This window comes from Callithrix jacchus, chromosome 9 (genome assembly GCF_049354715.1).
Source record: "Callithrix jacchus isolate 240 chromosome 9, calJac240_pri, whole genome shotgun sequence".
Classification (NCBI taxonomy): Eukaryota; Metazoa; Chordata; class Mammalia; order Primates; family Cebidae; genus Callithrix; species Callithrix jacchus.
The window spans coordinates 61,555,683-61,571,227 of record NC_133510.1 but is presented as its reverse complement, the minus strand read 5'-3'; the positions used below and the strand labels follow the sequence as shown (position 1 = coordinate 61,571,227).

Below are 15,545 nucleotides of genomic sequence, written 5' to 3'. Positions count from 1 at the left end.
ATGACCACATGGAGCAAAGCCACCCACTGACATGGGATGCTCACTACTAATTTTTAGGTAAATAACAAACTATCTTTTTTCAGTCTTTGAATTATTGTTGAGTCTTTGTTTTATCATTTTACCCTAAACCTAAATCTGCGTATCTATCCAACAAATATTTACTGAACTATATATTATGTTCTGTGAAAGATGATGAGGTTACAATGGCAAGCTTAAAATTCACCAGGGGAAGCAGACAAAATATAATTATAATTGTGATACATGCTAAATCCTCCAGAGGAGAGATGCATGGTGAAATGAGAGTGTATATTCAGGGGAATCGATGCAGTCATGGGCATGAGCAAAGTCCTCTGTGAAAAAAATAATAATTGAAGTGTTCAGGAAGAGTGAGATTAATTTGTGGGTAGGAGGCAATCAGCAGAGATCATTCTGGGCAGAAGGGATAGCATGTCGAAAGGCCCCGGGGTAGCAGTTTGCATGGTACACCTGAGGATCTGAAAGAAGGCCGGTGTGGCTGACATGAAGGGAAAGAGCATTGTTCAAGCTTTGGCTGGAGAGACAGAACAAGGTCAAGCCCTGAGGGGATTCGTAAGCCAGATCTTCCTCTTTATCTTAAGAGCAAAGAGATTGTCATTAACTAAACAATGACTAGAGCTCTTTGAGAGTTAAAGCAGAGGGGTGACGTCAGAGTTGTACTTTGAAATGATTTCTTTGGCAGCTATGTGGGGAGCAAGGGGAGTTGAGAGAGTCTAGTTAGGAGGCGATTGCACTTGGGAACACATGCAGCAGATCCTCTGGGATTCCTGAATAATTAGAAGGTAAATTTGAGTTGGGGCTAGAATTCTCAAAGTTATGAGTAGGCATGAGCCAATGAAATACAATTTTGTGTTTGCAACCCTTGTTTTGCATGCAGGCTGATAGGCCGGAGAAGTTTGTATCACAAAAGTACAACTATAACATCTTTATTTAGTGAACCCCCAATTGAGGCACATGATCTGACAATGGGACAAATACTTGAAGTTTCAGTATACTTCTTGGAAAGTCTGGATTGTAGTACTGCTGGATTAAGTTGAGTCAGATTTGATGGCTCATACTTTCAAGTAGTTATAAAGAAACACTTTAGGTTATTTTGTACAACCTCAGGATGGGGCATGAACATCTTGATTGAGTGTGAACATTTAATGCATTCTTAAGATGCATTATCTACATGATATCAAATGGCTGATGAGTATCAAGTCATCGGATACTCAGAAGGCTCTTTTCTCTTTAATTTTTACATAATTGTCACTGATTTTGGCAGTCTGAGGCCCTGTGCAGTTTGAAGTCAATACTTTAGGCCCTCATTTTTTCTTCACTCTACAAAGAAGACTCTTGAGCTGCTATCAGAGGTTTTGTTCTTAGGTGGTGGTGTACAGTGTGTTCTGTGTTCTACTGTGACTCTGACATTAACTCTTTAATTGTAGTTTTTTCCTCTGGGCAAATTCATTGATGAAAAATCTAATCATGGTAATGATTTAAATTTTCATTATAGAAAAATTTAAAGAACTCAGAAATAAAACTGCATACCTACAACCAATGGATCTTTGACAAAGTCAACAATAACAAACAATGAGGAAAGGACCCCTGTTCAATAAATGATACTGGGATAATGGCTATCCATATGCAGAAGAATGAAACTGGAGGCCTACCTATCACTGTATACAAAAATTAACTTGAGATGGATTAAAGACTTAAATGTGAGACCTCACACTATAGAGATCCTAGAAGAAAACTTAGGAAGTATCCTTCTCAGCATTGGCCTTGGCAATACATTTATGACCAAGTCCTCAAAAACAATTGCAGCCAAACTAAAAGTTGACAAGTGAGACATAACTAAAGAGCTTCTGCACAACAAAAGAAACTATCAACAGAGTAAACAGACAACTGACAGTGCTATTTGCTAGCACTCTCCTGGTGGCAAGTGAAAGAAACTGAACTAGGGAAAGCAGAAAAGAGGATTTACTGGTTAACAGAACTGGAAGGGAGGGGTGGAGTCAACATTAGGGACAAATGGAACCAGGGACTTGAACATTGTGAGTTCTGTTCCTGCTTATCTTGGCTTCTCTGAGCATCAGCTTGTCTGCTCATGTTAGCTTTTCATGTGGCTGGAGCCACGGTTGCTATAGCTCCAGCCTCACACATTTACGGTTCCAAGACTAGAGAGGAAAGGTCCTCTCTCCTAAGCTCAAGTTTGAAAAACCAGGGGATAATTCTGATGGGCTGGATTGGAGTCACATGTCTATTCCTGGACCAATCACAGTGACCAAAGTGTGAGACTTTATGATTGGCCTGATTGGATCAAGTGCCTACCTCTTGGCACATGTTGAAAACACTCATCAGAACCACCTGGTTTGAAAAGGCATCTACCTAAAAATGCTGTTCTGGGCACTGTTTTGATACATTTTTCTTTGAAGTTTTCCTTCCCTCTATTTCCTTATATTTATGTATTTTTAAAATGACCTGAAGGACAGAGCCTCTGTTAGATCCTAATTGCTCTACCAAGTGGTTGCATCTCAATATCCTTAACAAAGGTGGGCAGTCAATGTCTTTCTCTTTTTTTTTGAGGCAGAGTCTTGCTCTGTCGCCTAGGGTGGAGAGCAGTGGTGATCTCGGCTCACTGCAACCTCTGCCTCCCGGCTTCAAGCGATTCTCCTGCCTCAGCCTCCCGAGTAGCTGGGATTATAGGTGTGCTCAACCACACCCAGTTAATGTTTGTATTTTTTGTAGAGATGAGGTTTCACCATGTTGATCAGGATGGTCTCGATCTCTTGACCTACTGATCCGACCGCCTCGGCCTCACAAAGTGCTGAGATTACAGGCGAGAGCCATGGCACCTGGCCCCAATGTCTTTTTTAACAAAGAGGGAGTGTTTAGGGCAGGCGCCCCAGGAGCCCAGGGCAGGGCTCAGGCCGGGTAGCCTGGGAAGCAGGGCCGATTGGATATGTGTGAAATGCAGGGCACACAGTAAATGGGCTGTAGTGGAAATCCTACATCTGTGATACTGGAGGGGTTTCTGTATTTCTGGCTGCTGGTAGATAAGAACCAGAGATTTCTGTGTGCTGAAAACTAGAACACAGAAAGATTGGTGCTTGTTATGAGGTGAGAGAGGGAAAGAGAGAAACTGTGCAGGTCTTGTTTCTCACCCTGTGCTCACCACCTTCGTCTCTCTTTGGGCATGTCTCTCAACTTAGAGGTTTGCTTGGGGGCTTCCCCAGCCAGCTCTGTGCTCCTCAAGGCAGGAAACAATGCTTGCCAATCTTTTTGACTCATTTTTAATCAGGACGGAAATTTAATCAGAATAATGCCAGGTACATGCAATTGTAAAAAAAAAAATCTATTAATTAGCTACCCACAGGTTTGCCTTCTCAAGTTAAATTTAAATCCTGAGGAGAAAATGACATACAGCTCTCTTCTGTACCTCCAGGTATGGAAACCACCACCTGGGATTAAAGCCTCAGTGAAGATGCTGCTTTGGAGGGATTCAGTTTTAGAGGAGAAAGGAGGTCATGCGAGCTCATTACTGGATCACTGAACTGGTAAGAATTATAAAGAGCTCTCTTTTTTCTTTTCTTGTATATGTGCACTACATGCATTTTTTTTGGTGTGACAACAGTGCTTATAAAGGACCAAACATTCACTCTACTAATGACAGTTGACATTTCTAGTCACCCGAGAAACAAGGATCCTTAATTTCAAGAGATGTGCATCAAGGTGGTACCAATGGGTACACAGTGTAGACTCTTTGGGGAACTGAACACTCGGAATGGACACAGGTTTTATTTAACTCAGAAACACACTTAACAACTGCAGTGGGACAGTTTGTCTGCAGTGTCTGACTACTCTTTATGACCATGACCTTGGTGCATTTATCTCCCCAGAATTCGATCAGGAGTAGCTCTTGCCTCAGCTGCGGCAAGTGTGCTGCCAAGTGGCTAGCCTATTACTGCGAACCTTGCTGAAATAAAGGTCTTGATTCAACAGTGCAGGGGTGGGATCAGAGATTCCACCAGTTTCCAGGTGGTGCCAAGGCTGCTGGTTCCAGGGTCATGCTTTGAGTAGCAAGGGACTAAGTCACAGACACAGGGGAGGTGAGAGCCCAGACACCTTATTTGTGTAGCTGATGTCAATGTCTGGGAGCTTCTGGTGCAGAGGATCCCAGACAAGCCCTAATTTGTTGAGTCCTATTTTTCCCCTTTTTATTTTCCCCCTCATTTCCATGGATTCCACAAGAGATGTGTCCTTTGAACAGAGCCCCTTTTCTGAGCTAATTTGAGGGGATTCTATCCTGTTCTTGCAGCCAGATGAGCCTTGCTAGGTCAAGAAACAGATACATCAGTATTTAGAGAAGAGTTCGCAGGTTAGGCGTGTATGAGGTACAAATAACCAGACTCTGTCTCCGCTGGCTATGGCCTGGCAACTTTCTCTTTCTTCCCTACCTCTCCTTCAGCCAGACACTTCAAGTCTGTGCCTTCAGGGCAAGACCTTCTTTTGACCCTGTTAACTTGCTCATTTCTCAAATCAGCTTGTCTGGTGAAGAGGTGTAGTTTCAAAATAGAAACACCTCCAGTACTGCAAAGTGAAAAAAGCAGAACATTTAGCTGTTTGATATAAAAACAATCTGAAAATACAGTAAGTGAATCCATGGTTAAAATGCTAAACAGTAAATTTATTTGCAAAGTGAATCACACGTCAGTTGTGCTTTCACTGTAGCCCAGAATAATTTGCTGTTATATCCACACTAAATAGAAAATAGCTTGTATGCTGTTATTTAAAATATTCACAAAATGGGGAGAAGACTAGAAAGAACTGAATGTATCAATGTGACTGCTCTGGGGCTGTTTTAATACTTGGCCTTGTATGGCACCCACACCCAGTTTGGCTCAGGCAATGAAAATGAAATGGACAAATATATTTGGTGACATAAATAACAGTAAAGTTAATAGATTCTACTCAGCACTTGGCATGTGACTGCAAAAGGAATTCAAATCCTTTGGGGTCACTGAAGACATACTGAGCACCCGCTTTTACGCAGGGAACTCTAATAAGTGTGGTAGGAGTTCAAAAGGAAGCAAAATGCTTCTTCTTTCCCTTTGGCTTTTATAGTCTAGGAAAAAAATGACAACAAATGTTTTTTTCTCCTCCCTCCATTTTCTATTAGCTGACAACTACATGAATCCTCTTTAAAAAAAAAAAAAAATTGATGGACTATCTCTCAAGTGGTGATATTTTAGTCTCAGCAACAGGCCAAGGAGTGAAGTGTTTTGAACAGACCATTTTCAGTGTATCATGATGATGGGATCCCATGATGCAGGTAACAGATCCCTCCTAAGGCCAGCCCCTTATTAGTTCATCCTTTCAGTTTACCCCAGCTTTCCTAATCAGAGCCATTCTTTGCTCAGATGACCATGGACACTTCTGGTGAAACAACCCTTTCCCTTTCCCTTTCCCTTTCTTTTATCCCCTACAACCTTCCTGAGAAATTTCTGCCTTGGCCTCTGCCAAGGGACCACCTGGCAAAGCACTATTAGGAGATACCTTGCAAAAATGATACAGCCTGAGAACTGGGGGAGCCCTGCTACTCACCAGCCACTCTCCCAGCACAGCTTCCTCAAAACTTTTTTTTGAAATGATGGTGTGTCATGGTGAATAAGAGCATCAATGTACCAGGACCAGGGATGCCATAAACTAAATTGTGCCCCATTCCTAAATTCATACGTTGGAGCCCTAACCCCTCATGTGGGCTCTACTGGAGATAGGATCTTGAAGGAGGTAATGAAGGTTAAATGGGGTCATAAGGCTGAAGCCCTGACCTGGGAGAATGGGTGCTCTTAGAAGAAAAGGAAGAGGTACCAGAGCTCTCTCTCACTATGTGAGGGCACAGTGGGAAGGCAGACATCTGCATGCTAGAAACAGAGCCCTCACTAGAACCCAGTTGTGCTGGCAGGCTGATCTTTGACTTTCAGCCTCTGCAAGAAAATAAATTTCTGTTGTTTAAGCCAGTGGTTCCCAACTTTTTTGACACCAGGATGGACTCAGGGAGGGGGTGAGATGGTTTTGGGATGATTCGTGAACATTGCAGTTATTTGCACTTTATTTCTATTATTATTACATTGTAATATGTAATGAAATAATTATACAACTCACCAAATGTAGAATCAGTGGGAGCCCTGAGCTTGTTTTCCTGCAACTAGTTGGTCCCATCTTGGGTGATGAGAGACAGCGACAGATCATCAGGCATTAGATTCTCATAAGGAACACACAACCTAGATCCCACACATGCACAATTCACCATAGGATGTGCACTCCTATGAGAATCTAATGCTGCTGCTGATCTGGCAGGTGGCAGAGCTCAGCTGGTAATTAAAGCAGTGGGGAGTGGCTGTAAATACAGATGAAGCTTAGCCCGCTTGTCTGACACTTACTTCCTGCTGTGTGGCCCAGTTCCTAACAGGCCATGCAGAGACTGGCATCAGTTTGTGGCCCTGGGGGCTAGAGGACCCCTGGTTTAAGCCACCAGTCTGTGGTACTTGGTTAGGGTAGTGCGAATATAATTAATACAAGGGAGACTCAGGGATGGAAAGGCAAGCTGAGGTGGGCAGGAGTGAGGCAACTGTGCACACTGCAGGCTGGGAACTGAGATGGTTCCCGGTAGAGGTCAGCTTCATCTGTTTCTTCAAACACTTTAAAATCCATGTCTGGGAACCATTTCACTTCTTATGGATGGGTAGCAAGAAAAGCTGCCTGCAACAAGATTTAATTGCAGTCTGGCAAGAACATTATTTTGTTTTAAACCACAAAGAATGTGGACTTCTTATGATACCGATAGTGAAAGAGTCACATAAAAATAGGCATTTGGCCTCAGAACCACAGTCTATGGCAGTTTAGGTTTGAATCCTGAAATTAATTTTTGACAGCCCCAATAAACTGCACATTGAGACCACACTTCCCTAACCACTCATGTGATCATTAGGGTTTCTACTTCTCAGGAGTTATTGGGAGGAAAACCAACTATCTCCAAGCTGCTGGGAGATGCACAGCCGCTGATAATTAGAAAGAAATAAAATCGATGACTAAATGAATGTGCAGTTTACACGCAAAGGTAACCTTTTATTCTTTCCAATTAGGCTTTCTCCTGTAGGCTTGGCAGATGAGGCTGTGTTATAAATAGAAGTGGTATTTTGTAGGGTTCTTCAAACTGAAGTGTACAGGAGGTCAAATTATAATCAAGGTAATATATATAAGTAATGAGCTGAGTCCACATTCCCAGGCATTTATACATTTATGGTAATAAATGAGTAAAGATGAAAAGAGAGCTTCTGGACAAATGCAGCAAAACAGTTACTTGTGTGGTTGGGGCACAGCAGCGTACCTCTTTGTAATGAACGCTTGCCAGTGATAATTGACTTCATTCGTTAATTGTATTCATGATATTAATGAGATCATTAGCATAACAGTCACATCCTATTCTCCTGTGGTCAAAGTCTAGGGAATTACAAGTTTGGGACACCTTGTTGCTATAGATATACTTATGCATCCCAATGATGTACAAATTTAAATGCCATCTGGGTTGACTTTTACAAGGACACCCTGAAACAATTCCTTGCCTGTGTTTAAAGGGGCTTTCTGAGAATTTGGGAGAGATCTTTTCTTCTCAGAGTAATGAGTTTCATATTTATGAGAAAGATCCAAATTTAGCTCCTGTCATCTTTTTCTCCCTTGAATTCTACTTATTAGTAAGACTTAGCCATGAGCTAAGAACCTGGGAGGAGGAGGAGAAAGTGGAAACAGCCATCTCAGTAAGAGAGGAAAGGGAAGTGATGGGGCTCAGGAGCATCGAAATATGGCACCTTTTGCATTTGAGAAAACTGCAGAAGGGGCATGTCTCCCTCACTTTACCCTTCCCCCTCTCCCCTGAAGCAGGTCATGAAACCTAGGAAGGGCACTCTCTGATTTTCTCAGATCCTTCTTCCCTGAAGGAGGTCCTAATATCCTCATTTAGGAGGTGCCCTCCCTATACCTGAAAGAAAGGAACATCCTTATCTCTGAAGACACAGGGACACAGAATAATCTGAACAAAGAAACAAACCTGCCTTGGTAATTTCTCCAAGTTTATTCCCATTAGGTCATATCTCCTTTGTCCAATCATATTTCCCCATGATTGTCCATTCTTCAACAAACCCAAATGTAAATGTATACAAGTTTCCCTGTTTCTTTGGGTCTTCATTTCTGAAGGCTCCTGGGTCACGTTAAACTTATATTAAATAAACATGTATGCTTTTTTCTTATTAACTAGGCTTTTCTTATAAGTGCCTCAGCCATGAACCTGGAGAAGGATAAGAAAAGAAATCTTTCTTCCCCTATAGTAGTTAGTAAAACTAACCCCTTCTGGCCTGGGGAATTGTGTGAAGAAAAATGCCTAGAGGTTCAGGAGATAGCGGGGAGATGGGTATGTTGGATAAGACCTTCAAGAATGGGGAGGAGAAGGTTTGTCTCAGTTTAGGTGTGAGACTCTGGAAGTGAACTGGATTACCGTCTTCTCCCAGGCAACTCTTGTACCAATTTATGTGGTGAGGTGTGGAGGAGACCCAGATGTGCCCATGTGCCTCTCCCAGCCCCAGGAGGGATAGTGAAAGGGACTGGACAAGATCCAAGCAAGCGTGCTTTAGAACCCAGCCAGATACAAGGAAGATGACCCCCAGCAGCTGGTTGAAGGATGTGGCAGAGCTCAAGTGAGAAACCAGGGAGAATCACCAGGCTATTGTGGAGCTGAAGGGGCCAGATCAGCCCAGTCTGGCCCAGCCTAGATTCCCCAGGAGACACTAATACCCTTCTAGATGTTGGCTGCTCCATGAGGGTCATTTTCCAGGAGCAGCACAGTCTAGGGATTATGCTGCAGGGGATGCCATGTGGAATCAAGGACCCTTTCCTGTCCTTGAAAATCATCTTGGGGAAGAGAAGAAGGAAGGAAGGAAGGAAGGAAGGAGGGAAGGAAGGAAGAAAGGAAAGAAAGAAAGGCATCTGAAAAACTGAACATTTATTCCAAAGACATCACCTGACCAAAAGATTCTGTTCAGATTTTAGGATGGCCTGTGGTTTTAGAATTCAACTAAAATCTCTAGTTCCCTCTCTCTGCTTGCAAGGGGAATGGGAAATTTAGAGAGATTAATTAATAAGAAAATAGTGAAACTTCATTTCTCTGGATTTATGAAGGTTGTGTAAGTGAATTGCAACCCCACCACATATCAAATTGCTATCAAGAGGCAACCTCTTTTGGTCCTTTATCTCTCCAGGACCATTCCAATTATTTGTAATAATTGCTCAGTATAATTATGTATGGGAAGGCCAGCAGGTCTGGAAATGGCTCCACGACTGCTCTGTCACCATGAACTAATTCTCAGGCACAATCTGAAGTTACTGAGATGCGGCCCTCCCCTGATTATCCCTGTGTGTATCCTTACCTGACCCCTTTTTCCTGATTCTGCTTGGTACCTGGGATTCCTCTGCTTTCCCCTATGACCTTGACATATGCCTGGTGGGGAAGCCACTCCATGTCCTCAGCTGCCTGGCAGGGCCCGTATGCTGGCCTTATCCTTGCAGTGCATTTTTCAGATGGGCACAAGGCGGCTAGGTGACTTGCCTAAGGTCATGCAGTTGGTGGCAAAGCCAAGGTTTAAACTCATGTCAGGTTTCATGGTCTCTGTGCCTAACCCTCCTTTTTGGATGCTGTACTCACCCAGACCCAGCTTTTCTGCACCCATTTGTTTGGAAAGGAAGCTAGTACACTGACAACTTAGCACAATATTTCAACTGACATGGATACATTTTGCTTTGAAGCCAACCTCATTGACACCTAATTTTTTCACTGTTAAATTATATTATCTGTTGTTTTCTATGATGGAAGTCTAAAATTCAGGGCAAGACTCTCAGGCGAATAGAGCTTATTCAGACTGTGGCCACTCCAATGACAGGGAAGTCCCTTGTTGTTGTGATCCCCAAATCCACAGAGAAAAGGTACAACAATGAGGTTGTTTGCACAATGCTGAGCAGTTAACTCCAAATGAGGTATTTTCTGTGTAACTCTCCTTGCACTCTTAGGTTGACAGTTCCAAATAAAGAAGTGAGGAGGTGTTTTTTTTTAGTGTCCAAGAGCACTCCCTCCACAGCTTGGTGGAAACCAAGTAGTGCTTTACAGAAGATCTTTAGATCCCCCTGAGCCAAGGGTGTCACATACCAAACTGAAGAGTCCCTGACCAGATGGGCCTTCAGCTGGTGGTTGTACAAGACAATCCCAACTTTGTGTGAATTCCTCATACAGGACTCTGCCAAATCCTTTCACACTATCCCTACAGATAGGAGGTTTAGTAAGAGGGCTGAGACAATGTGTGGGCCAAATGGGTCTGCTATTCTGCCCCCACACCTCTTTTAATTGCTTTCACTGGGTTCTAGGTGTGTTTGGTGGGTCTTTGGCCATCATCATGGTGCCCTTCTCAGGCTGGTCCCACTGTCCAAACATTTCCCAGTCTCCCCATTACTACCTTCTCTGAGTATTTTTAGCTATTTTGATGGATGGATGCTGTGATAGTTAATTTTACATGCCAACTTTGCTGGGCCATGGTGCCCAGATACGTGGTCAAACATTATTTTGGGTGTTTCTATGAGGCTGTGTTTGGGTAAGATTAACATTTATTTATTTATTTATTTTTTGAGAGACAGAATCTCACTCTGTCAACCAGGCTGGAATGTAGTGGCATGATCTTGGCTCACTACAACCTCCACTTCCTGGGTTCAAGTGATTCTCCTGCCTCAGCTTCTCAAGTAACTGAGACTACAGGTGTGCAGAACCATGCCCAGCTAATTTTTGTATTTTTAGTAGAGATGGGCTTTCATTGTATGTTGGCCAGTCTGGTCTTGAACTCTTGAACTCAAGTGATCTGTCTGCCTCAGCCTCCTGAAGTGTTGGGATTACAGGTGCGAGCCACTGTGCCCAGCTAAGATTAACATTTAAATTGGTAGACTTTGAGTCAAGCAGATTGCCCTCCCAAATTTCAGTGGGCCTTATCCAATCAGCTGAATGCCAAAATTGAACAAAATATTGACCTCCCCCAAACAAGAGGGAATTCTACCACGGCTTTTGGATGTGAACTGCAACATTAGCTCTTTCTGGGACTCCAGCCTGATTGTACACCTTGAAGATTTCAAACTTGCCAGCTTAACTACGCTAGCCAGTTTCTTAACTAAACCTCTTTCTATGTGAATTTATACCCTATTGGTTTTGTTTCTCTGTAGAACCCTCAATAAAAACCCAAACTGTTTTTCCTTCTCTCATTCTCATTGCAGAATACTTCCCCTCTGGTCACCAAAATATGTAGGGATTTCTCCCCACCAGCAAGAATCAGTTTTCCAGTGCATACGAGTAGGATGTTCTGTAATTCAACTCTAACACTGTCTACCCAGAGATAGCATTAGATCAGACAGCTTAGCTCCACAAGACTGCCCCACCCTTCAGATGCCAAGCACAAGTCCCAGGTTGTGACCTGTATTTCTGACCAACTGGCTTTATATAAATTGGGGGTTCTCACAGCCCTTTCCCTGGGTTTAATTTGCTAGAGCAGCTCACAGAACTTAGGGAAAAGCACTTTACTTATGTTTACTTATTGTCTCAGTCTGTTAGGACTGCCATAAAAAATACCTTAGATTGGGTAATTTATAAATAATCAACACATGTTTCTTACAGTTCTAGAGACTGGGAAGTTCAAGATCAGCAGATTCAGTGTCTGGTGAGGGCTACTCTCTGCTTCTAAGATGGCGTCTTCTTGCTGCATCCTCATATGGTAGAAGGGGCTGAAGGGGCTGGGGCACTCCCTTCATTTTCTTTTATAAGGGCATTAATCCCATTCACATGGGTGTAACTCTCATGACTTAATCACTTCCCCAAAGACACCACCTCTTATTGCTATTATCTTTAGGTTTAAGTTCCAACATAGGAGTTTGGGAGGGACACAGACATTCAAACCATAACACCTATTTATTATTAAGGATATTACAAAGAATACAGATGAACAGCCAGATGGAAGGGATGGAGGTCAGGGAGTGAGGCTAAAAGTTCCAATCCTTCAGTCATATGGTTGGTTCCACTAGTGATCAGCCCCTACCCTGAGGCTATCTAGGAACCCACCATCTGTCATCTCATTAGAACAGAAGATGCTCCTATCACCCGAGAAATGCCAAGGGATTTTTGACCCCTGTTCCAGAAGCTCCTACCACTCAGGAAATCATAGAGGTCTTAGGAAATCTGTGTCAGGAACTGGTTAGAGACCAAATATTAACTGCAGAACTGGTGACAGAGACCAAATGTGTATTTCTTCTTGTATCACAATATTACACTTGCTCTCTCTTACTCTCATGCTGTTTTTCTTCTCTTGAGGACCTCTTTGTAGCTTGAACTGGTTGGGGTTCACTTTGTCCCCACTCCCTTCAATTTCCATAGATCCACTTTAATCTCTTTGGGGTTTCCTAAAATATTTTATTTATTTTTTTATTAAAAATACAATTAATATTATATTTAATTGGCCAATCATAATTGTATATAAAAGTATTTTATTTAAAGGTTTCTGTGGCTAAAATATTTTGAAAATGCTGGAATAACATTTTTGATATAACAGCTTTTCCAAAATAACATGTTTGAATTAAAAATGTTTATAGTTCTCCAAACCTTAGTGACTTCTAGTGTAACCTACAAGACATAACTTAGTGAGAGGTTAAGGCCAGTCTAGTCTGGACCTCCATGGGCTGAACTCTGAGGGCAGTGCTAGACAGGGCCTTAGGTTTGCAGGCTTGGAGCACCTTTTCCATCTCTACCCCAATCAAACAAATAAAAAATATGTTATTATGTAATAATACATGTTCATCACCAAAACCAGCAGCATAGCATCTTCAGATCTCTCTCTGCTTCTGTTGTCACATCGCCTTCTCTCTTTGACCCTCTTGCTTCCATTTATAAAGACCTTTGTCATTACGTGGGTCCCGCTTGGATAACCAGGACAATCTTCCCATCTCAAGATTCTTAATCACATCTGCAAATGTCACAGATGTGACACATCTTTCGTCACAGGTAAAGTATTAACAGATTCTAACTACTAGGACATGGACATTTTGGGGGTTTTATTATTTTTTAGCCAGACAGGACTTATTCTAGAGTCTGGATAATAGATGGGAAGAAAGAAATGTATTGGACATGAGGGGAATGATTAAAGCAAGCTCAGAAAGTTGTTCAGAAATGGTTATTCAAAAATACAACCATACAGACGAACTCCACCCAGTTACAATGGAAGGCTTGCTGTCTCTTTCACCTCATCATCTGTATTCCTAAAACTTTATAAGATATGTGGATGTGACTTCTATGTCTGCAAACAATCATTCATATTAAGTTTGAAGCAAAGAGTTAATAAATTTGCTCAAAGTTATACAGCTTATTTACAAGATTATAACTTGAAGTTAATGGGATGGTTAAGCTGTTGCTTAGCTCGTAAGTCCCACTACCAATGCTCATGCTGCTTGTAGCATTGTTTATGTACCTAGAGCACAAATAAAAATGTAATTCTGAACATCTAAATACATATAAACACAGCAAGCTCCAGGTATCTCTCTTGATATACCTATATTCCTCCATCATATATTTGAAAATCTTCTCTATTTTCTTGTTTCTGCCTTTCTTTCTCCTTCCATGGTTCCAGTTTGAGTCCTAGGTTCTCTCTCTCACCCCAGGATTTAAACATATCTAGGGCACTGCTGAGTCATGGAGCCAGAGCTATCTGAGCCCTTTTTTTTTTTTAAATCACTGTACAGAGTCAGCATAGTGCCTGACACCTGATGGGCCCTCAATATTTGTTGAACAAATTAGGGAATGACCCTGTTAGCGGCAGAAACTGTGGAGCCCCATGAGAAAGAACTCAACCGAGGGGAACAGGGAGTCAGGCACACAATTTTAGTGCAATATAAAATTTCCAGGCTGGGTGCAGTGACTCACAGCTGTAATATCAGCATTTTGGGAGGCTGAGGTGGGAAGATTGCTTGAGCCTAGGAGTTGGAGACCAGCCTTGGCAGTGTTCACGCCAAGGGCTTGAGACAGTAGCTGTCTTGCCCCAACTTGGTTGCTGGACCTGTGCTGCTCTACCCCTGCTCTCAAGGGCTGTCGAGTTGAGGCAAGAATGGCTAAGCCACTGAGGCAAAAAACAGAATGCAGAGTAAGGGCTTGCAGTTTATGAGGACATTGTGCTGACTGCTTCATATCCCACTTAGTCTCTGTGTAGGCAATAGGCTTGCTGCAATTGAGGTGCCTGAGAGGGGCAAGAGACTCCTGCCCATATTTTCTCAGGAGCTGTGCCTTTGCTCTACCTCCTGATGGAAAGCATAATTAACAAGCCACCTTTAAGGAACCATTGTTTGCTTGCACTGTGTATCTTTGAAAAACACACATTAACTCTTAAACTGCTTTGTAAGCTATTATCACAAGCCCCCTTGAAAATGCTTTGTGAGCTGTTATCACAAGCCCCTGATAACTATTTTTACGTGATTTCTGTTTTCTTTTCTGTTTGCCCCCTTTTTCTGCTGAGCTAAGGTAAATGTAACAAGAAAAAAGGTATAAAAGCTGTAACCTACAAAAATAAAGTGCTGTGTGCTGCTTGACTACACGCAGACCTCCAGACTCTACTTTCCTGTATTCTTTCTTTTCCACGCGCTCTCTCCCTCAGGTTGAACGAGACATCTACGTTGCTGGTCTCGGGGACTCCCGCGGGTCGGTATTCCCCTGGCAGACATGCCGGACCCCGACACAGCCTGGTCAAAATGGTGAAACCCGGTCTCTATAAAAAAATAAAAATTATCTGGGTGTGGTGGCACATGTCTGTAACCCCAGGTACTTGGGAGGCTGAGGTGGGAAGAATGCTTGAGCCCAGGAGGTTGAGGCTGTAGTGAGCTCCAGCCTGGGTGACAGAGCAAGATTTTGTCTCAAAAAAAAAAAAAAAAAAAAATTCCAGGCAGAAAGATCTCTTTGGGGTTTCCTAAAATATTTTATTTATTATTTTTGTTACAAATACAATTAATGTTTAATTAGTCAATCATATTGTATATAAAAATATTTTATTTAAATAAAGTTTTCTGTGGTTAAGATATTTAAAAAATGCTGACAGTCCAGTTTTCGATCTGTTGCTCAGATTGCCCTGTGCCCCACTGCGAACTGTGTTCTTGGAAGAAGAACCTGAAGTTAAAATTCATTAAAGAATTTGGATGATACCAGGAGGACCTGGGAACACTGCTTCAGAGACCGTGGTATTAGACACTCAACCCAAAGTGGCCACATCTTAATGTGACAGGGATGCAGATGGTGCTTCTATGTTAGGGCACCATTGACCTAGCATCATGCTGCAGTTAGAATCTGCAGTAGCTTTGGCCCAGGAGGGTAGCATTAAGGGCTGTAGTATTGGCTAAGTGACTCTGAGGAGCACAGT

The 15,545-nt window shown here is 42.5% G+C and overlaps 1 long non-coding RNA gene across 1 annotated transcript in view; it reads left to right on the top strand.

Annotated features, from left to right (window-relative positions):
• LOC108593301 (uncharacterized) overlaps positions 1-10,908 on the top strand; it is a 148,177-nt gene extending 137,269 nt beyond the window's left edge. Inside the window, exon 4 of the long non-coding RNA XR_013522331.1 lies at positions 3,464-10,908. This is a non-coding gene — a long non-coding RNA (uncharacterized LOC108593301). The remainder of the gene's footprint in view (positions 1-3,463) is intronic.
• Positions 10,909-15,545: the final 4,637 nt, after the last annotated feature.